Genomic DNA, 23,028 nt, shown 5'->3' on the forward strand with positions numbered 1-23,028 from the left:
ATCGTGCTACGGCCAGGCCCGTATCCAGGGGGGTCTAGGGAGGCCGGGCCCCCCTAAATTTTCGCTTCCACCCCTAAAATTTTCACGGTAGGCTTGCAAATGCACTATAATATAGTGATGAACTATAAATGGTTGATCGAGTCCCCCCTAACTTCAGCCGGGCCCCCCTACATTTTTGGGCTGGCTACCGGCCTGGCTAAGGCTCTCAGTATTTATTATATAAGTACTACAAATTACATCCCCAAGATTTGTTTGGTCATATAGAGGTCTATTAAGCAAACAATGGAAGAGGATGCATAAGGCTTTCCTCTTTATCAGCTGATTTGTCCTCTGTAAATAGCAGTTATACAAAATATCAATATCACATATTGAAATACTTGTATGTTTTTGTAGTTTCAATCAAATCAAAAGGTCAGATAATCAGGCAGGGAAAGGGATTTATAATATTTCGTTACAGTTTGGTACTTTTGAAGGTAGAAGACCTGCATCACGTGTAATAGATTTGGTGGCTTACGTAGTTGTAGTTGCATACTCTTTACATTTAGAACAGTGATGATGAGATCTTGTTTAAATTGTATTGGCTATATTGACGATATGTGGTATTTAGTATTGCTAGTATTTACATTGACAATATAAGTATATATGACATATTGCATTTAGTCACGTATAGAAGACAAATCACCTGATCAGGTAATGCCGAGAAAGAAGTTGTGACGTAGAAGAGAGTTTTTTTTTAAAGGGGAGGCCGCTTTATGCATCCTCTTGTATTTTGTTTAAAATATATATATATATGGGCAAACATATCTTGAGGATGTGAAATGTGACACCTGAGTACGCAAGCCGTACCACGTTGGAGATAAGCTACTGGAAACCAGAATAACATTTTGTTGTGAAAAGTCTGTTTCCCGTTTTTTTCAGTTGCAACGTCACACAGCTTTCTTGCAACTAAGTCAATCAATTCGAGAAAGGAGATTGATGTAGAAGACAAACACTGTTTTTAAAGGACAGTCTTATGCATCCTCTTGCATTGTTTAATATATGGCCAAACATGTCTTAAAGATGTGAAGTGTGACACCTTTTGAGTACTGGAAGCCTTAGCATGCTGGAGATAAACTACTGGAAAACTGAATAAAATTTTGTTCTGAAATGACTTGATATTAGATCGAAGTAAGTTTGTTTAATGTTCGTTTCAGTTACAACACTGGCGTATTTAGGGGGGAGGCTTCCGGGCTTAAGTCCCCCCGAAATCTTACTTACTATAGTAAAGTATATGAAATATCTTGCAGAATTTTCACATTTTCAGGCAAAGCCCTCCGAAAGAGGAAAAAATACCCTCCCGAATCAAAATCGTAAATACGCCACTGTTACAATGTCAAACGGCTTTCTTGGAATTCAGTTTTCCATTTCTCTGTAGGTATTTAAAAAAGGATCACAGAAGTAGATGTGAATAACACTTCTAATAACAGAACCGTATCTAGTCATTTTTCCGAGGAAAACAAGTAGAATCTAAAATTTATGGTGAAATTTGAAGAAATAGTTATTCTTCTTATCGGATTTGTTAGAATTACTAGAGAAAAGTTCCCTAGAAAACATTCTTCCTGCACAGAATTCCTCTCTCGAAAAATTAGGCAGAACAGGAATTAGCAGATTATGAATTCCAATCAACGTCCAACAGGAATTCCCGTTCTGCCTAAAGATAAGATCATTTAAAATATTTTCTACAAACTGCTGGAGGAACTTTAGGAAGAACTGGAAGAGACACACATGCAGTATTGGATCCCTCACAACAAACATTTCTGAGTGTACGCCTGGTGTGCTCAAACTTTTGACAATAACTGTATATCTACCTGTATAACTTCATGGGAGAAGCCTTGATAACGTCGTAATGAAGACAACAGTTTAAAGTTTTTTTTTAAGTCTTCATTTTATATTTATTATGCGAAATAAAATGCAAACAACTACGCGAGGCTACCTTGGCCTACTTTTTTTCTTTAAATAAACTTACAGTAAAAAAAAAAAAAAAAAAGGAATTAGTGTTATTAATTTGTTCAACAGACCGAATAGATCTGAAAAATATAGCTTATATTGTACTTCACATAATGGATAATATATATCATTAATTATGTCAATACGCATTTCATTTGTGTGTGCATCACAAGTTGTTCATTCTACGGCAGAATGAGAAATAGACGTAATTGTTTCAGATATTTTAATTCTTATTTGGGTCTAATTACAAGAGCAGTAGGAAGAGAATTCAAGAGAATCAAAAAAGGAGAAATTTTTAGTTAGCATTTCAAAAGTAAAATAAGAGAAAAAAAAATCCGAATCCGTATTCCAGCTAGTGAAGAACTTTCTCACATTAAAAGCAAAATACATTTATGTATCCTGAAGGACATCTGGTGGGAGATATTTTGTACTATATAAAATCCAACGACAAAAGACCTTGGTATTTAGTAAATACTACATTGTACCTGACGGTAGTTCAAATTTATTACAATTTAGCAACAATGCTCCTTCAAAAATCTGTAAGTACATTTTTATATCATTTTTTTGGGCATAGGTTTACTTTAGGACTGCCGAAAAATTATTAGTTTCAAGATACAAGTTACTTGTCAAATTGGATATAAAATTACTGTCAGTGTGCTTTAAAAGGAGTGTTCGTTTTTATTAGTTTAACGTCCCACAATTATGCTTAGTGCCAAAGCGAAAGAGTGACTGTGATACTGAATACAATGTGAAAAAAGTAGGAAGAAAAGGGAGAATCCTGAGGAGAAAACCATTTATACCGTGTTTGCCCGGAATACGGACATAATCTCGCGGCCAAAACATCGCTGCCCAAAATCTCGCCAGGCAAAACCTCGCGTGGCCAAAACCTTGCCGCCCAAAAGGTATTCCCGTTTCCTCCCACTTTCTTCATTCCATCATTTCCTTCATCCTGATAATCTACGTCTCCTTTAACCTACAGGACGTAACCGAGGGACGTAAAAACTCAGATATTATTTCATAATTTCATAAATATTATTAGATTTTGTTAGAATTACCTAAGGTCACAGTCAAAGTGAAATAAAAACCACCCCAGGCTCAAACTCCATCTATATTGAAAATTTGATCGAGATCGGTCGGGTAATTCAAGAGTATTAAGTCACAAACGCAGCCGCTTTTATTTTTATGTATTTCTATATGTTTCCACCTTCGCCTTCCCGTCAAAGTGAAGTGATAAAAACCATCCCGGGCGATAACCTGATGTCTGGCAAATTCGATTGAGATCGGTCTCTTGGTTCAAGAATTTTAAAGTTTTATTTATTTTTATATATCTCCCCCTCCAATTCATTATGCTGTCAAAGTGAAATTACATAAGACATCCCATGCCGGAACCTCATCTACGTTGAAAATTTGATCGAGATCGGTCGGATGGCTGAAGAGGTATGATGCCACAAACATAGTCATTTTCATTTTTATATAGGGCTATACAGAGTTATAAAGCACGCGTTAGAATATTTTCTTGTCATTATTTTAATGCAATTATGTGTTATACAAAATATATACATATAGCATTATATAGAGAATTTTACATAGAAGCAATCGTCGTGACGAGGTTTTATACTGACGACATTTCTTCCCAGGCAAGATTACATCCCAAGTAATTTAGACCAGACGAGATTCCGTGTCCAGAGATCAGAACCGCGAGATTTCTGCAGGCGAGATTTTCGGTTTGGTGAGATTTTGGGACGCGAGATTTTGGCAATTCGAGGTTTCAGCCTGGCGAGATTTTGAACCGCGAGGTTTTGGACAGGCGAGGTTCTGGCCGCGAGATTTTGTACCCAAAACGTTTGTCAGCCACAAAACCCACCTGACACGTTCTAGAATCGAACCAGGATCCAAAACATGAGAGGTGAAGGCTCTACCGCAGAGCCATCGCACGTGTAAATACTGCTGGTTAAACCCTACTTTATTCAATTCACTTAACACAATTTTTTCCTATGAACAAATGCATGCTTGTTATTGCTTGGATACAGTGGAGCTTATTTCAAATTTTCATAACTAGAGCCCGGATTTCCATGCACAAACCAACCCCGAGATATGCATTCAAATATGCACGAAAATCAAGAATATGCACTAAAATATACATTAAAAATTTAACATATGCACTAAAATATACACTAAGAAAATAAAAACTCAATTTCGTACAACAATATCTTATTTGGATGATATCTGTTGCAATGAACTATGAACGTCTTCCTTAGGTTTTCTTCTGTAAATATTCTGCGTTTATCGGTGAGAAGTGTTTTGTAAATCGAGAAGTTTCTGTCTACATAAGCAGAAGTCACTAGGTATGTGCAAACACCAAATGCATTCCTGTGTTAAGTCCTCTTTCAATCCCATGTTTTCACCATTAAGTATATTTGCAATGTCAAAGACTGTTTTGTATCCAAGTTCACTTTAAATATAACCTACTTTCTTGTGATATGCTCTGGGATATGCTAGTATGCAGCAATAAGATTCGGAAATGTACAGTATCTTGCAAAGTTTACGAAATTAGGGATGGAGACAAAGATCCGGTTTCCAGAACTGGTTCCAGACCTGGATCCGAAAACCCGGTTCCAGAACCGGATCTCCAAGAACCGGTTCCAGACCTGGATCCGAAGAACCGGTTCCGGAACCGGATCTTTTAGAACCGGGTCCGTTCAGACCCGAAAACCGGTTCCACCAGGAACCGGTTCTGGCCATCCCTATACGAAATATGTAAGCACATCGAAATTAACTCAAAATATGCACTTATATGCACTATCAAATGCGTCTCAAATGAATCTTTACAAATCCGTCAGAAACAAAAAACATACTTTCCATACGTTTTTGGATGTTACTATAAACATGCATTTTGCATATAAATCCGGGCTGTATTCATAACTGACAAGCACGTAGCTAAGGAAGAGGTTCATGGGGTCAAGACAATCCCCGAGAAATAAGGCGAAAGAAAAAAAAAGTAACACCTATAGAAAGTTAAATAGCTATTTTTAGATTAGTTTTTTTTTTTTAAATTAGCAACAGTCGGACTCTCCCCGAAAAGAAGTTTCTAGCTACGGGCGTGATAACTGATGTTTTTGGGTTGTTAATTTACTATCAGTATGTTATACCGACTTACACTGGTCCAATTCGACCACTGCTGCAAGTGGAAAAAATAATAAGACTAGAAATAAAGATCTACCTATGATTACTTTCAAATTTGTAACTGTACAGATTTACTTTTGCACGTACAATTATAATGAGTATAAAAAACAGTGGCTCGGTGGCAGAGAACTTACCTCTAGTGCTTGGGGTGACTAAATCGATCCTCGACCAAGTAAGTTTGTGGTGGACAACCCCGTGCCCGTTGGTTTCTTGGGGTACTCCCGTTTCCTTCCACATTATCATTCCACCATTTCTTTCATAATCATTTACTTACTTTAAGCATCAGTTTCCCTTAGCCTAAAGGGAATAATGGTAGGACGTTACACTGAAAGATTTCACTTCATTTCATTTCATTTGAAAAACCCTGCACTCTCGCCTGCAGATGGAATTCAACCAATCAAATGTGAACTTTCTTTGGATAATTGAGGACTTCATGTACCGCCAAAGTATTGCAAATTCCTATGTACGGTGGTCAGAATATGGGATTTTGAAACAACGTAGGTGGCTTTGTTTCAAGGAAGATATGAGTTTTAAGAATGGTTGAATGTCAATTCAACGATTCCAAGACTAATTTATTTAAAGACTTTTGAACAAGACACTACAATTGAAGGGTAAGGGAAAGAAAGAAGGAATGTCACAAAACTGCATTTTCGAGAAAACGGCGTTTTAATATCGAAAACCGCGTAAAAAGGATAGGATTGTTAAATCTTTTGCCTCTTTATACATGGACATTTCTGCATGTACGCATGCATGGCATATACAATCAAAAAGTACTAAGAGTCACCAACTGATAGGACAAAGCACCCGATAAAGCACACACATGGACATTCCTTGTTTTTTCCCCTTACCCTTCAATTGAATATACATTGTTTATTGTTTGGGCAGTAAACGTACGGAAGCTATTGTAGTTAGATAATGTAAGGAATCGTATAACATAGATGAATGTATGCTAGATAACGGAATAACATTTTAATATTCATCAGCGAAAGCATTGACTTTGCCTATATCTATTTGGAATACACAGCAAGGATATACCAGCTCTGTACATTTTCTATTCAATAGATTGAACATTTGTCAAATTTTACTTGTGTTACGCTCCTGTCATCAATCATCGTACAAACAATTCAATTGCTACCAAGTTTTTAACTGATTCGACAGCTCCGTCGGAATACTCTAATACTACTGAGGATTCCACTCAATGATTCATTAAAAATCATGGCTTAGCAGTAGAAATAAGTACAACATTGGCCCAACAGTGGAAAATAGTAGGCTTATTAAGTACCAATGCAGATCTTACGTTGTAATTTGCCGTTTTGCCGACCATTTGCCAACGATTTCAATTATCAACGTAACTTGTGAGAAAAAAGTAAAACTTCGATTAGGAGTACGATTTAAAATCTGTTGGATTAATAATATTACTTGTTGGCGAGATAAAACACACTTTAAACTACGTTCATCATCATAGGTATTCTGTCATTATTGGCAGATCAATTTACCGCAGCTGAGAAGTTTCAATGCTGTACGGTCTTCAGATAACCTCTTCGTACGATTTTTCTGGTTTGATATCGTCCATTAATTGTAATCTCCTTCGCCTCTTCCCTCTCTTTCCTGCCACCATATCCTCTTGCACGTCTCTGATGATATATTTCCTTCTTAACCAATGTCCCAACCAGTTTCTCTTCCTCTTCTTACTAATACCTAAAATTGTTCTTTTCTCCCCTAATCACTCCTAACACCGTCTCATTCGTTTTCCCTTCAACCCGGATAACTCTATTCTTCTCTACACCACATTTTCAAAACTTCCAGTTGTTTTTCATAACTTTTGCGTAATGTTCATGTTTCTACCCATACAGTATAATACTCCACACGAACTATTTTGAGTCTTTTTTTTTTTTCAATTTGTTATTCAAAGTTCCACAAAATTGTCTTTTCTTCCTCCTAAAGGCTTTTTTCGTCATTCTTATTCTTGCTTTTATTTCAGGTTCACATTTCATATCATCACCAATAATACTACCCAGGTATCAAAAACTAGACACTTGTTTTATTTCCCCCCTCCTACTTCTATAATTGACACGGGCCGCATCGTTCTAATCACCATAGCTTTTATCTTCCTAATATTTATTTTCATTCCATATTCTTCACAGCCCTATCTTAAGTTTCGCCAACTATTTTTTTAACTTCATTTTTTTTTTTTTTTTTGAATTGTGAATTCTCAACCATGTTGACTATTACCCAAAGAAAGGCATACCAAATGTGCTTCAAGGAAACACCTCTAGTCTTTTTTTTTAACGTAACCATTTGGGTTAAAACAGTGGAGCCCACCTCCCTTATGTCCATGACGCACCCCCCCCCCCCAATTGTCTATCCGTAGGTGTTCTTCCATGAAAAAAAAAACTTTTCGATTAATTTTTACACCCCTTCAAACATATTTATATAGATTTTAACTCCCCAAATATTTCAAATGACGCAGTTTGCGTCATAGCCCCCCTTTGTAGGCACTCCTGGTTAAAAGAATAACCTAACATATCATGTTAGATAAATAGTTTTTGATATTTTTCACTTTAAGTTTTAAGTAATTCTTAAGTGAGAGTCTAAAATGGCTGAAATTCTAAACAAAACTATTTATTTCGTTAAATAAATAAATAAAACGTACTAATTTTCATGCATACTAATCTGATGTAACATGTCCTGATTACAGATCGGAGCAGTTCTCGTTCTTCTGGCTTTCGTGGTCTGTGCACAGTCCATTGGTTATTTTGGTGAGTTTATTTCATATGTGTGAGTTTCTTTTTGTTAAACTTCAGATAAGTTATCTCGTTACGAGATAGGTTTTCTTACCTCCGCTAAGAAAATTTGAATTAAACAAAAACATATTTTTATGGTAGTCTCGAAATTAAAATAGGTTTTTTTTTGGGGAAAGGAAACCATTTTGAAGAAAGGAGGGGAAAGAGAAGCACAAACAGCAGGCATGCACTCAGAAATTTTTGTTGGGAGGGGCAGGGGCGTACGCAGGGGGTGGGTAGTTGGGGTCTGGACCCCCCCGAAATCCCGACTTTTTTGTAAATGTAGTCTACTTTTAGGGGCAATTTTAGAAATTTTCATATAATTTAGCCTCAAATTGTATTTGGATCCCCCCGAAAGCGCTTTAGACCCCTCCCGAAATAAATTCCTGCGTACGTCCCTGGGAAGGAGTGTAAGGTTTGCGGGGCGGAGTCCTATAACAGATGATACTATGTTTGTGTAGTATCGAACGGGTATTATTCTACAGTCGAAAAAAGGATGTCATTTTTAAGTACTGACACGTATATTTTAACGACAAATGATAAAATTAGTATTGTTTTTATCAGAAAAGAAATAGTACAGATGATGACAAAGGTCAAAATTTTGGCCTACATCAAGTACGAGTGTTTCTATGATAAACAAATATTGTATTATAAAGCAACTATTAGTAAAATTTATGTCGAGTTAGGAAGTTTTGGCGGATCTGGATTTGATGGAACCCCCGTAGGTACATCCCTTAAAAAGCAGAAAGTACAAAACGTGGGAGAACAGTGGCTCAGAGGTAGAATGCCTCTTTGTGCGAGTGGTTTCTTTTTCGATTAGTGGGCATGTAAGCTTGATGTACACCGTGGATTTCCTCGAGATTTTCTCGTTCTTCCACTTTCTCATTCCACCAATTCTTTCATTGATATTGTCCACATGACGAGAAGTACTTTTTTTTTTAATTCGAGGAAGACGAGAAAGTTTTCTAGTTTCGTGGGCAACACTAGTTCACCCAAGTTTTAGATCTCAAACACCAATGGCGGATCTAGCCCAGGGCCGGGCCCCCAGTTTTTTCAGCGACAAAATAATTTAAGCTATTATTTACATTTTTTTTGAAAGTTTATATATACCTATCATAGTCTAGGTACTGGCTGTCCCCCCAGTTTTTACCTTCTAGATCCGCCACTGTCAAACACTGTCTTAATGTTACATGATTCATCGTTTAAAACTATAAATTGATAGAGTTTTTATACAAACATACTGAAGAGCAGTGGCGTATTTACAATTTTGTTTCGGGGAGGGCTTTGCTAACTTTCGGAGGGGGGCTTTGCCTGAAAATGTGAAAATTCTAGAAGATATTTCATATACTGTACTTTACTATAGTAAGTAAGATTTCGGGGGGGCTTAAGCCCAGAAGCCCCCCTAAATACGCCACTGCTGAAGAGCATTTATTAACGTTTAAAGATACGGAAATTAAAATCATTACACAAAAATAAATATTGTTAATATTGTTCTATCATACTCTTAATATACCTCTCGAGACTCGGAAGGATTCTAATAACTTTTAGATGAAATTAATTTTAAAAAATAGGACATAACATTTCGTACATATTTACAAAATCATACTAGAAATAGATCGAGACGAGACAAGAAACCGTTTCCGAGAATCGAGACGAGACTGCACATTCTTTGGGAATCGAGACGAAGTATCTCCTCATTTCATGAGCAACACTATTTACAATCTTCGACTTTGATTAATTACGCCGTCTCCGTTAGCCTAATACGCATTACCGTGCAACGTTAACTTAAAGACCTAGCTTTATAACACTACCTTTGTATTATATGGATGTGAAAGTTGGGTGCTTATTGGAAACAGAAATCCCAAATTCGTAATCAAGAGGCTTAGATGCTTCCTTTCAGTAAACGATGTTCCAGGTTCGATTTTTGTCTCGGATACAAACTTAAGTGCTGGTTTGAATACCACTTTAAGTAATAGATACTTTTTTATATAGCTTCAGTGTGGAAAACGAACGTTAAACTCTAAATAATCAATGGGTTCGATTTTTGGTGGTAGCTTATGTGGTTCAGATTCCATGTTAACTGCAGGTCCACGTCATATAAAGCCTCACTGCTGAAAGAGATGCTAAACTCAAAACAAAAAAAATATTTTTTCAGTCTAACGTCCCACGATTATGTCCTTTATGCTAAGGGAGATGATGATTAAGACAAATGAATGATGATGGAAGAATTGGTGGAATGATAATGTGTGAGGAAACGGGAGAACCCCGAAAAAACCCACGGACATGATGATGTCTACCACAAAATTATTTAGACAGGAATCGAAGCAGGGACTCCACATACCAGACGTATGCGCTTACCACTGAGCGACCGTGGCCCCAACAAATAAAACAATCTAAATAATCACTCAAGTAACGAAAGAAAACAAAACAAAACAAACGAAACAATGTTTTTTTTTTTCACACTGAATAGAAAATTATATTCTGCAAAGTGTAGATTATTTTAGAACAAGAAATACTCAATTCCACGAGACAGTCATGATTCCAGAACATTTTCCCCAGGTGGACATTGAATAAACGAAAGATGAAAATGTATTGCGTCGAACCTACTAGTAACCCCAGGTTGAGCATGAGCGGAAAAATGCCTGGGGAGAATTTCGAAGGTCCAGGATGCATATTTTCGAAATACACTCAGCCCTAGCCAGAAGGCATTACGTTTGGCAACACGGAAACAAATGAATGCTGAATTTCATTCTAACCCGTTTCTACTACTACTACTACTACTAGATACTACTACTACTACTACTACTACTTTTGCCATGGATCTATAGTACAAGGGCAAACTTATTTTAATGAAAATTTAAAAAAATAATAGTTAAAACACTTTTTGAATATCATTTTTAATCTTATTTCAAAGAAAGAAGTATTATAAATTAAAAAAAAAATCCTTAGGCAGGATTTGAACCCACGCCAAGAACGATTTTCATGTTGCGCTAGCTCACTCGGCTAGGAGTACCGCCAGAACTTGTGTTTACTTTGTGCTATATGTAGGTCTTGACTCGTGATGTCACCAACAGGATCGCGATATAGACGTCATTCATTTTTGCTACATTGTTGCCAAGCGTAACCCCGTTCACAATGCCTTATGGCTAGAGTTCAGTGTATTTCGAAAATACGCGTCCAGGATAGTTCTTTCCTCGCGAGTCACCTATTAAAATCATCACTGTCAGAAGACGTCCTGAACATCCTCCCCATTCCATTTCCTTTTAACGCTACAAAAATAACAGAATGGAAGAAGTCCCCAGTGGAGCCCGAAGAATTTAGAATGTTGAAAAGTAATTATCGCTTATATCGGGAACATATTAAAATTTAAGAGGATTGCGTTTATGGACCATGGGATCAAGGTACGACATAATCTGTTCATTAATTTACTCATTCTCATAAATGTTTCAGTAAAGTCTTCTACAATCCCATGAGAATAGTTAGAATACCATTAAATTTTTAAATGAAGTATGTTAAAATTATATAAGAATTGTTAGCATACTATTCAATTTTAAAGATATACCACATTGACTTGATGCCTACTCTTCCGTTAAAAGCATTATCTGCTGAACGAATTCCACTCTCTTTGGCCTAGACGACTGCAAGTCTCTCTCGCTTAGCAGCAGCTGAACCCTTATTGACTCAACGCCTGGGTGTGACATTTAGTTCACATTTTTGCCACGGCTCAAGACATTTTGGCAGCACTATAGTTTTTAATGCAGCAGACTACTAAAAATTATACAAAACTAACCATTTTTCGTTTGCTCGTTTTTCGTGAGTGAAAAGAGATAATGAAATGTAACTTAACATAATAATAAATAATGTTATACTACACCCGAAAATACGAATCAAAAGAATTTTCAGTGTTGGCATCCATAGAAATTACAGTGTGGCCAGAATATGAATTACCCAAAAATCTAGGTTAAGGCAGCGACTAGAAAAATGAACTCAACAGTAATTGATTACTTATTATGTTGTCTTGGATCCTTGTTAACTACTTTTTTAGATAATATTTGTATTTATTTTGTAATAAACAGTACAAAACAAATAATTTTAAATAAACATTGCAAAATAAATACAAATATTATTTAAAAAATAGTTAACAAGGAACCAAGACAACATGATAAGTCATCAATTACCGTTGAGTTCATTTTACTAGTCGCTACCTTAACCTAGATTTTTGGGTAATTCATATTCTGGCCACACTGTAATTTCTATGGATGGCAACACTGAAAATTCTTCCGATTCGTATTTTCGGGTGTAGAATAACATTATGTATTGTTGTGGCAAGTTGCATTTCATTATCTCTTTTCACTTACGAAAAAAACGGGCAAAAGAAAAATCCCATAAGAATTAAAATTTTAAAATTAAAATTTTAAATTTGTTTGTTAAAATTAAAATTTTTGAATAATGTTGATTAAAATCCCAAAAGAGTTTTGTTCGAATATCGTGAAAATTAACGCAAGATGCAAGGAACTTCCGATGATGAAAAATATTAATCGCATTACAATTTTACGTTTGAATATATACATTTATGCTAACTGAATGCAGGATTTCCAATCATATGATAGTTTATCGTGATATATGATAATTTAAACCTTATTGTTAATAGGTAAGAAAATAGGTAAATATATGGTAATTTTTGAATGTACTTTTTTTTTTATCAGTTTCTGAATGTGCCACTAACTCGTAGATGTGCTTTAAATAATTATGAAGCACACACACACATATCCATATATTATATATTATCTAAATATCCATATATTACTATCCTCCGTTATCGGCGCAACGAATTGTAGAAAGGAAATTGAGGTATAGGGATACTCTTTTAAGTACTAATAACGCGTTCGTTTCGCCGATAACGGAGGATGGTAAAACGTAGATATTTAGATAGTTCGCATACTAGTTCCTGTGTAATTCCTTAAACCGCTTGTTATAGGTCCTATAGTTTCTAAGGCAGGGCGTTTCGAAACATGATTTTTTCGGCGGTTCATAACTCTGAAATGAGACTTTTTTCATCCCATGTTTATTAGAACTTTTTTCTTTCATTTCATATAAGGAATCACCTTCCAAAGTTTGTCGGTGGAGTTACCTACCACCCTGTATATTATTATTATTATTATCAGTAATATGACACTTGTTTCAATAATTATCACCTGCATAATGAGTATACGATAACTTTTTGTAATATACGATAAATTTTGATAATTTTGTTCTCTGAAATTGTTAACTCTGTCTGAATGTGACAACAATATAGGGAGAGCTAACTTGTGTTTCGTTCTTTTGTCTACAGGCTTAACTGGAGGTAGTTACGTCTTTCGTAACCAAATCCATTATCCTGGCTTTCCTTGGTATGGATATGGCATAGGCTATGGTTACGGAGGAGGCATCGGAGGCTACGGAGGATACGGAGGATTCTATGGTTAACAAATAATAAACTACAAATGAAGACTACGTGAACACTTATGGTTAACTGTTATGTAATCGATTTAAATTACACTGACATGACAAATAAAATATTGTTAACTTATTTTTATTTCAATTAAATACAGTAATTGATGCAGAAGCCCATTAAAGCACACATAATAATAGGCCGTATAAATAAATGTGAGCAAGTGCTTAAAACTCACAAATTCGGAGCAAATGTTCAGTTTCGTATAAATAAAAATATTTCAACTCAAGCTACTACAGAGCAAATGCTCATTGTCCTTGGCTTGGGAGCAACTGTTCTAGATTTGGTATAAATAAAAGCGAGCAAATGCTCATTTTTTGGAGCAAGTGCTTAAGATTTTTTGAAGTTCCTCTGTATCTTGCTCAGCTTACTCAACAAACGTTTGGGGCCGCGGTGGCTCAGTGGTAGAGCGTTCACCTCTGGTGCTTGAGGTCCCGGATTCGATCCCAGCCCCCGCCAAGTGACCTTTGTGGTGGACAAACACCGTGTGTGTGGGTTTCCTTGGGGTTCTCCCGTTTCCTCCCACTTTCTTCATTCCACCATTTCCTTCATTTCTCATCATCACCATCTCCTTTAGACTAACCGGCATAACCGTGGGACGTAAAACTCAAAGATTTCATTTCCTTTTTTTCAACAAACGTTGTTAAAAGCGAAATGGCCAAGCTTATAGTGATTCCCGAAAGAAGACATAAAGAGTATAAATTGCGAAAGGACTCTCATGTTCTTAACTAGAAAAAATGTACAGATTTAAGACGGAAAATGTTAAATAGCTTACGCAAAACTTCCTTTCCGAATTAACTGAAAGACGAGATGGTGCTCTGACGAATTATGGAAAGATGATTTTTTTAAATATAAGATTTCAATCTCGTTTTCTTTTTCTTTTCTTTTCTTTTCTTTTTTTTTTTTTAAATTTGACTGTCTGTAAATAGAATGATAAATTTCATTTCAAGTTGACTTTTTATATTAGCCACGGCAACATTTGTTCTCCATTTAGTTTCTCGAAGATGAGTGTTTGTTAGGATATCTTTATTTGCAGACAACAATTCCACGAATCCCTTCTGAAAACAGTAACTTGCTTCAACCATATTTGACAGGATTCTTAGAATCAAGAATGACGTACTTTGTTTTCGAGCTCATATAAGCTATGGGCAGGCACGTAGCCAAGGGGTGGGTTCGGGGGGTCCGGACCCCCCTCCTTCGGATTCAGAAATGAAAAATATTAAGGAAGGATGAAACAAAAGGAAACGAGAAAAAGACGAATCAGCGTCAAAAATATAAAGCTACACCAAGTGTTTGGTTACTGTTTCTTATGATGACCTTTGTGTGGAGGAAACAGGGGGAGGAGTCAAGTTGAAAATGGATATTATTGTTACGAAGTATTCCGAACTCCGTCTATCTCCACGCTAATCCTATGGACTACAAATGACGATATATAAACCGGTTCGATGAGATAGACTCTCAGGTAGAACTTAAGAAATGCCCAGAATCACCAATAATATAAGCCATTTTTAAATTTCGCGGCAACACTAATCCATTTTATAGGATGTCTTTACTGCCGAAAGAGATCTCGTTGCTATCCTTGACGGTATTAAATGAAGATAAGAAAAAGAAAAAGAAAGAAGGCAAGTAGAAAGGAGTTCGAATGACCTCGGAAGACTATATCTTTTCCAATTCTTTTTTATATTCTTTTACTCAAGATTTCTTCATAGTTTTTTAATTAAAATGATTACTAACATAACCTCATTTTATTGTCGTAACAAACCAATATGGGTATGTTGTCAGTAAAATAGTTTAGATTGATTGATCTCCTGGTGTGTTACTACAATATTTTATGTCATCCCTTTCATTACGGAATCCTTGGTAAACGAACGAATATATGTTGCCAGTACAATAGTTTAGAATGAGCAAGCCGCTGGTGTGACAACCACAGTATTTCGTCACGGACCCCCCTATTGCCAAATCCCCCCTCCTAGGTGCCTGCTATGGGGTATTCCAAAATGGGTTCAAATGTATTCCTGAGAGTTAGTAATGTAGTATCTGTTTTTCATTCAAGTGGTTAAATACTTAAAAATTAGTTTTATGCATAAATGTCTTGTATACTTTGCTAAATATTTTGGAATTTGCATCTTTATTTGTGAAAAATATTTTTGAATGTTTGAAATTAAAAACCTCTTCTTCCCTCTATCGCAAAAAGTGGACAAGACAGTAAGTTCATTGAGCACTTGCTACTTGTCACGGAGCATTTGCTGAACGAGTAGAGGAAAGTTTTATTTTTACCAGAACAAAGAGCAGGTGCTCAATACTCAGCTTGCTCATGAGTAAATGCTCAGAAGCAAATGCTCGTTTTTATTTATACGATCCAATGTTGTTCACGACACGAGATATTTCTCGTCTCGTCTCGAAAATGAGACGCTCAGGTTTACACTGGATAAAATGGGCTTGAATTCTGCATTACACTGGATAAAATGGCAAATTATGGTTTAGCCCCTCCCTTGATCATATCCTGGATCCGCCACTGGTTTTAGTGTTACATGTTTCATACTGTAAAATGTACAAAATGATAAATTGATGATACAAACGTATTAAGAGACATTTATGAACGTTTAAAAGTACAGAAATCATTACACAATATAATCTAATAATAAATATGGATTATATGTTGTTATATCACACCCTTCGTGTACTTCTCGTGACGCTCAATGATTCTGATAAGTTCTAAATGAAATTAAGGAAATAAAATCAGGACATGAATTTTGAACATAAATTCACAGAAGGGGACGAGAAAAGCTTTTTTGAAAATCGAAACGAGGCAAGAAAAGAAATTCTTCGACAATTGAGACGAGACTTCTATAAAATTTACGAGACCGAGACGAAAAACCTTATTTCTCATCCCTTCCCGTGGGAAACGCCACACATGATTGTTAAGATCCTAGCAGCACGGTTGGTGGGTCGACTAAATGATTAGCGTACATGCCTTTAGGGTGGGGGACCTGGATTCGATTTCCGGCGGGAGCTCATGTAGTTTGGATTGCACGTTAAGCTGTAGGTCCAAATCTCAATTAGCCTCGTTGCTGAAAGGGACACTAAATTCAAAATCAAATGAAATCAAATTAAACATGGGACTAGAACCACATGAGTTTTCCCCGTGAATAAAATCCTGATTTTCTACTGGAAACGCAAAAACACTATCACGGTGCACAAACATAATGAAGAACTTGAAGGCTGAAGCATTTCCAAATTTGAACGACTTACTGGAAAAACATGCAAAATAAAGATAAATAAGAAAAAAAAAACAAAGTAATAAAGTGCACAAGAACAGGACAGGAGGGGAGGGAGTAAAAATCGAAGGCGTTAAGACGTTCCCCTATTTAGGAAGTCTAATATTCCCGGACGAAAGAAGTGAAAAAGACATACTGTGAGTTCTAGGGTAGCACAGGTTAAACAAGCATTCAATAGGAAAACAAGACTACTAACATCAAGAAATGTGTCGTTGGACGTTCGAAAATCACTTATTAAGACTGGTATGGAGCATGGCGCTTTACTGATCAGAGAGTGGACATTGAGAAAAGCTGAAATATCCAAGCTAGAAGCATTTGAAATGTGGTGTTGGCGCAGAATGTTGAGCATATCATGGACCGAAAGGAAAAGGAATGAAGACGTACCAAAAGAAACTAATGAAGAACGACAGATCATGAAGGTAATAGGAAAAAGAAGAAACAGCATGCTTGGTCATCTTATTCGACACTCCAATTGGATCACCGTGTTGATAGAGGGAAAATCAGAAGGAAAACCAGGAAGAGGAAGACGAAAGATAGAATATTTATATGCAGTTACGAAGAAAAAGCCTTATCAAATTATAAAACAGGTCTCCCAAGGAAGAGAAAAGTTTTAAAACTTCCATGGTTGCTCACCAACCTATGGTTGAGGTGAGAAAGAAGAAGAAAAAGGCTGAAGAGAAAAGTTGATATAAATATAAGATAGTTTTTAAACCGATATTTATTTACGTATTAAGAAAAGTGTACTAGCTACAGACTCCATAGCTTCTACAGGGGAAAAGAAAAATAAATATCAAAGTCGTTCTCTGGATAAATTCAGGTTCCTTGATTCTTTTTCCTGCTTTTTAGACATCACGGAGTAATTTCCCCAAAGCCAGCACCTACTTAAATTGCCTGTCTTGCACCTTAAATAGATTTTCACAAAATTTTACGAAAATTGTTGTAACCGTTCTGATGAGTCCCTGTATAGATTATTGACGCCACTGAATTACCTCCTTCCAAATTCAATACTGTACTTATTTTGGCCATTGAGATACTTGTTTTGGTCCAGGACATCGTAGCTGGTCCAGGCCATGCGAATTTTGTACGTGTGTGTAGTACATATTTTTTATTAAATGGAGTATTTTGGGTTTGAAATTAAACTTGTCATATAGCGAATTCATATTTCGCACACAAAAAAATCGTACTTTTACCAGTAAAAAATCAGTAATATTATTTTTCAAGAAATGTATCATAAAATTAGGGATGTGCACGAGACGAGTCGAGACAAGATTTTCCTGACAAAATTCGAGTCGAGACACGGCTCTTCCAATAGAGAAATATACATTTTCGAGTCGAGACAGCCACAAATCTTGTCTCGGGCGCATCCCTACATAAAATGGAATACAGAAAGTTTTCTCTTGCATAATATGGAACAGTAATCCAAAAGTCACAAAGATGTTATTATTATGATTGATTTGTTTCTAAGGAATTTCCTGCGAATTGAATCTGATCGGCATGCACCAAGGTCGGCACATGCATTAGTCATTAAACTCCACAGGAAGGCTACAAAGGCGCCATATATATGTATAGTAGTGAATGGGGTTGCAATATAAATATTGCAAGGATCCCCACATCATGACAAGAGCACATGTCAACACAACATGTGCTATTGTTTGAAAACAGCATAGCAGACGAGAAGCCGACACGAAAAACTACGAGAAACGCCGAAAGAAAACGGACCTCACGGAAGGACCCGAAGAGGATAGATAAAAGGCGGACCACCGAGAGACCCAGCATCAGCATCTCATCGGACTCACAGAGAAGATTCTACGTTCAAGAAGTGTTGAAGCTATGAAGATGCCGTGTGCTGCTGCAGAAGACGCCGTGACACACCGGGAAACCTTGCGGTGTTAACGAAGGTGTGTTCACCAGCCAAAAAGTACTTACTCTTTGTAGAAAGAGTACACTTTAGAGAAGAGTTGTTTGTACTTAATAAAGAAAATCTGAAACAACACGCTCACACACACCGCTTCCTGGAGAAATAAGAATTGTTTTCCGTCGGCTAGACCCCCTATTGTGCGTCAAGCTTAGCGCTGGCCATATAGGTTGTACAGCCTTTGGCGACAGTCGGCTGACGGGAACGCAGTATTATCTCTCTGGGATAGCATAGAGAGGCACCAAACACAAAATTAGAACTACACCCTGTTTAGCGAAGCTAGTGCGGCCCTTATCAGAGCCATGCCCCGCCCGCCCAAGAAGACGCCCAAGAGAAGAACGCCATCAAAAGGTGATCCAGTCCTATGGAACGCCAGGGATGGAGCAGACAAAACAAGAGGACACCCAGATGCCAAAGAAGAGAACACCAAACAAGATAGAGTGCAGAAGCTCCTAGATCGATACCCGGGAAGGGACCTCGAGGCATTCCTGCACACCTCACCAGTATTCATAAAGGGTGTCTCCCACCGTTACACAGAGGAAGACGTCAGAGCCATCATCGTCGAAAAAATGGATGACAATTCTTTTCTGGTAGTGGATGGTGGAAACCAAATGAAAGTATTCTTCAGGAACAATTCAGCGCGTGAAGTATTTCTGAAGTCCTTCCAATCAGAAGATTTTGGCAGACACGTAGAGCTAGATACGTTGTTTAAATGGCCAAATACGAGTCACGAAGAAGAAGAGACCGAGGGAGTTAAACAAGGGGAGACAACCCGAGAAGACCACAAACCCCTGTCTGCAGAAGAAGAAGAAGCAATCACAAAAGAAGCCTTAAACGCCAACACAACCCAGGTGACACCTACCAGCAGAGATGAAGAAAGTAGATTCGATAACACCCAAGAAGACGAATTCTATGTAGTCCAGAGAAGAAGCAGGAGAAAGAAAACAACAGAAACGAGAGAACCAAATCAAGTACCATTCTTGCAACCATCACGAGAAGAGACGAGTCTCACACAGGAAGAAACCACACACACACTGGTGGAACCTAACACACAGGGGAAAACCAACCACAACCAGGGGAAAACCCTAAACTCCGGCCCTTCTCAGGACCACGAAAAACAATCAGGCACCAACAGAGAGAAAGATGGCAAGAACCAATCAGACGACAAGAAGCAAGCACCAAACAACCAATCAGAAGCCAGAAATCATTCACCAAGAAACCCAGCAAAGAACGAAACGGTAAACAAGTATACAGCTGCCACTACAACAACTACAAATTCTAACCAATCAGAAGCAAGCAGTTCCAGGGGGAAACAGAAGACGAAGAAGACTCCCATATTTACATGCGTAATTAAAGGGTATCCCATAAACAAAGAACTAAAGGATCTTGATGCTGAATTACAGAATCAGAACATCAGTTTCAGTAACCTCATCAGAATCCGGTCAGAGACTGGACCCACAAAATTAGTGAGGCTTTTCTCAACTAGTCCAGACGATGTGAATAAACTAATCACATATGGCTTAAAATCTGGAGGAAGAACATACAAAGTGGAGCAATCAAGAAGCCAACCGCGTCCCACACCCTGCTGGAATTGCTATGAATACGGTCACATGAAATACCAATGCCCCAACAAGAGAAGATGCCATAGATGTGGAAACACACATGAAACTAGTTGCAACCTCCCATTAAACAACAACTTTTGTGCCACCTGTAGAATAGAAGGACATCGAACCGGAAGTAGCAACTGTCCCGAAAGGCCAAAAACTTCTCAAATTACAAGAATGAAGCTTATCTTTGAAGACGGACCCACAAAGACCGGCTCTTTTCAGGGACAGAACAAGAAGAATCAGACAGCACAGCAGAACAAGAAAAAACAGGAAAACCAATAACCTCAGAAGAAATAGAAGAAGCAATTGACCGGGCCAATCACAAAATAATAAAATGGGTCACATCCATCTTAATGATAAAAACACCTCCAGAACAGGCAACGAAGCTCACAGATACAATAGCCATAGCCACCAAGAAGATATTCAACCTGTCAGTAAACGCACTGTCCACGACCACAGGGCAGCTGTACGTAACAAATCCAAAAACAGTTGCTAAGAAGTTACATAGCAGGGGGACCGGCAGAAGACCAAAAGAAAAAGCCACGGAGGGGAGATAGCCAGCCGTCACCCGCAAACCGATGACTCACAGCACCGACAATGGACAACGATTTGAAAATTGCATGTTAAAAAAATAACAGATGCCCCACTAACAATACACTCCCTAATACAGACATCACAGATATGTATAACTAATAATTCAGATAGGTTTTTTAATTTAACAGATAAGCTATATCACTACAGACATGTTTACATGGATTTTTACCACCCTTCCAATGTGGTTTTGCCATGTAAATTCTTATGCCTGCAGCATGACCGATATAGGGTTTTTTTTTTCTGGTTTCCAGGTTTTTTGTCCCTCTCTCAAAACATAATAAACCTTCTCTCGCGCTTTCCTATCTTCTTCTTTACCCTTCTTTCCTTCTATCTACACAACTATAGATCCGCGGAAAATGTCTCCGTTAAAGATAGAAGCCGCGACATACATCCCCAACCGACAGATGCTATAGATTACTAACTGCATGTGAGGAGAGGCATGTAGACAGATGGTTGATGCCTTACTCTCTATCAGGACGCGGGCTATCCTGAGGGGCGTCCTTATTATTTATTTTTCTGTTTCTGTTTCTGTTTCTGACCCAGCATCAGTCGATCAACTGATTGTAACCTATCCTAAACTCTGGAGGCTGCTATGAAGCTAAGGGGATCACCTTGAATACCATACCTCGCGAGGGCTGCTATGAGCAGAGGTTCCTAATACCCAAATCCTTGAGACTCCCAGAGGCTGCACTGAAGCTAAGGAGTCGTCCGTACAGAACACTATAACCCGTGACCTTGGTCATCGAAAAGATATTTTATTGTCAAGACTTTGTAGACACAAAGACTAAGTTGTATAATAAAATTGGTGAAGGGATAAAATCTCGGTCCATTCTTGACTCTACCAAAATCATTACAATATAAATTGGTATGACATGTTTTTGTGTATTTTTTTCTTCGCCGTTGGTGAATATAGTTTAAGTAGTTGTAAAATCTTCATAGTAAACTCAGTTCGGTCGCAAATACTGACCTGACAGACTTGACCGAAACTAACAGACTTGAAAAAGAGAGAAAGTTATTTTGATGTGACATGTGAAAGCCAAAAAAAATCGGTCGAAGATGGCACTAATAACACAATCGGTTAGTGATCGCACGGTTGCAAGTTGGAAGACAACCAGTTCAAACATCATGACTAAAACAAAGGGCATGCAATTAATCTGGACTGGACTACCAAATATCTTAGAAAGTAGATTATAAATAAAAATACATAATGGCGTCGGTCTGTGCAAGTCACGTTGACAATAGAGGTAAGAAACAATAAATGCATCATATTCTGTATTCTTCAAGAAGTTACTTTCAATGGAGAAGTTTTCTTTCCTTGGACTTATTAACATGCTGATTTGTAACATCAGTAAAAGATGTTCTAAAAGATTTGCACGAAAAGAAAAATTGCATGTTAGCAGTTAAATGTTCAGCTGCTGTCCAAAATATCATTGTAAATTTAACATTAATATTATAGGAATTTATTGATGTAATTCAAGTAGCAAAATAGGCAGGTGGCCAACTTAGAGATCAATATATATAGAATCAGGGCCATCCAGGATTCTCTGAGTGGGGGTGCACCAATAACTACCAGTGCATTTGAATTAAATTTGAGTTTTTTTTAAATGCCTTTAGGCATCTGTGATGTGAATGAGAAATTCTTTTGGAAATGCTGTCTGCTTTCGATGAATTCTTATAGACTTAAACTATTGATTTTGCAAAACTCACTGCTAGCTTCTCACTTTAGGTAGTGTATATTTACAACGAAGGGGGGGGGGAGAGAGTGCACGTGCACCTTTTCACCCCCCCTAAATCCGGTCCTGGATACAATATAGTATGTAATATATATGTCTTTTAGGAAAATGGAAATTCTACAAAAGTAACGCCAAGTTAAGCAGATGGTAAACTTAGATAGATAGTGAAGTTGACAGGTTTTAGTATATTAGTTTGGCCATTCTTCCCCGACCAAGAGCAGGCACTTCATGTAGTTCAAAACAGAACTGAATTTATATAAAAAATGTAACGAAAGAAGCTTAATTAATCAATATATTAATATTCGTTTCTCTTTTGGAGGAAAAAATAAACTCTTTGCCTCAATTTTACACGGTGTCATCAAAATTATGATTATATTAATGTATCTACACTCGTGGGATAGGTATATGTCTTAAATTATATCACAAGATCTTAATTTTGTCACGATAGGCCAATGGGT

The 23,028-nt window shown here is 37.2% G+C and overlaps 1 protein-coding gene and 1 long non-coding RNA gene across 2 annotated transcripts in view; one reads left to right on the forward strand and one right to left on the reverse strand.

Annotated features, from left to right (window-relative positions):
• Ir76b (Ionotropic receptor 76b) overlaps positions 1-23,028 on the reverse strand; it is a 510,549-nt gene that overhangs the window by 93,377 nt on the left and 394,144 nt on the right. The window lies entirely within an intron of this gene.
• On the forward strand, positions 2,436-13,528 carry LOC145669574 (uncharacterized). The gene is made up of 3 exons (XR_014128217.1): positions 2,436-2,525; positions 7,868-7,928; positions 13,285-13,528. It is a non-coding gene; the product is annotated as an uncharacterized LOC145669574 (long non-coding RNA).

Source organism: Thermobia domestica, chromosome 14, assembly GCF_964235325.1.
Source record: "Thermobia domestica chromosome 14, izTheDome1.hap1.1, whole genome shotgun sequence".
NCBI lineage: Eukaryota > Metazoa > Arthropoda > Insecta > Zygentoma > Lepismatidae > Thermobia > Thermobia domestica.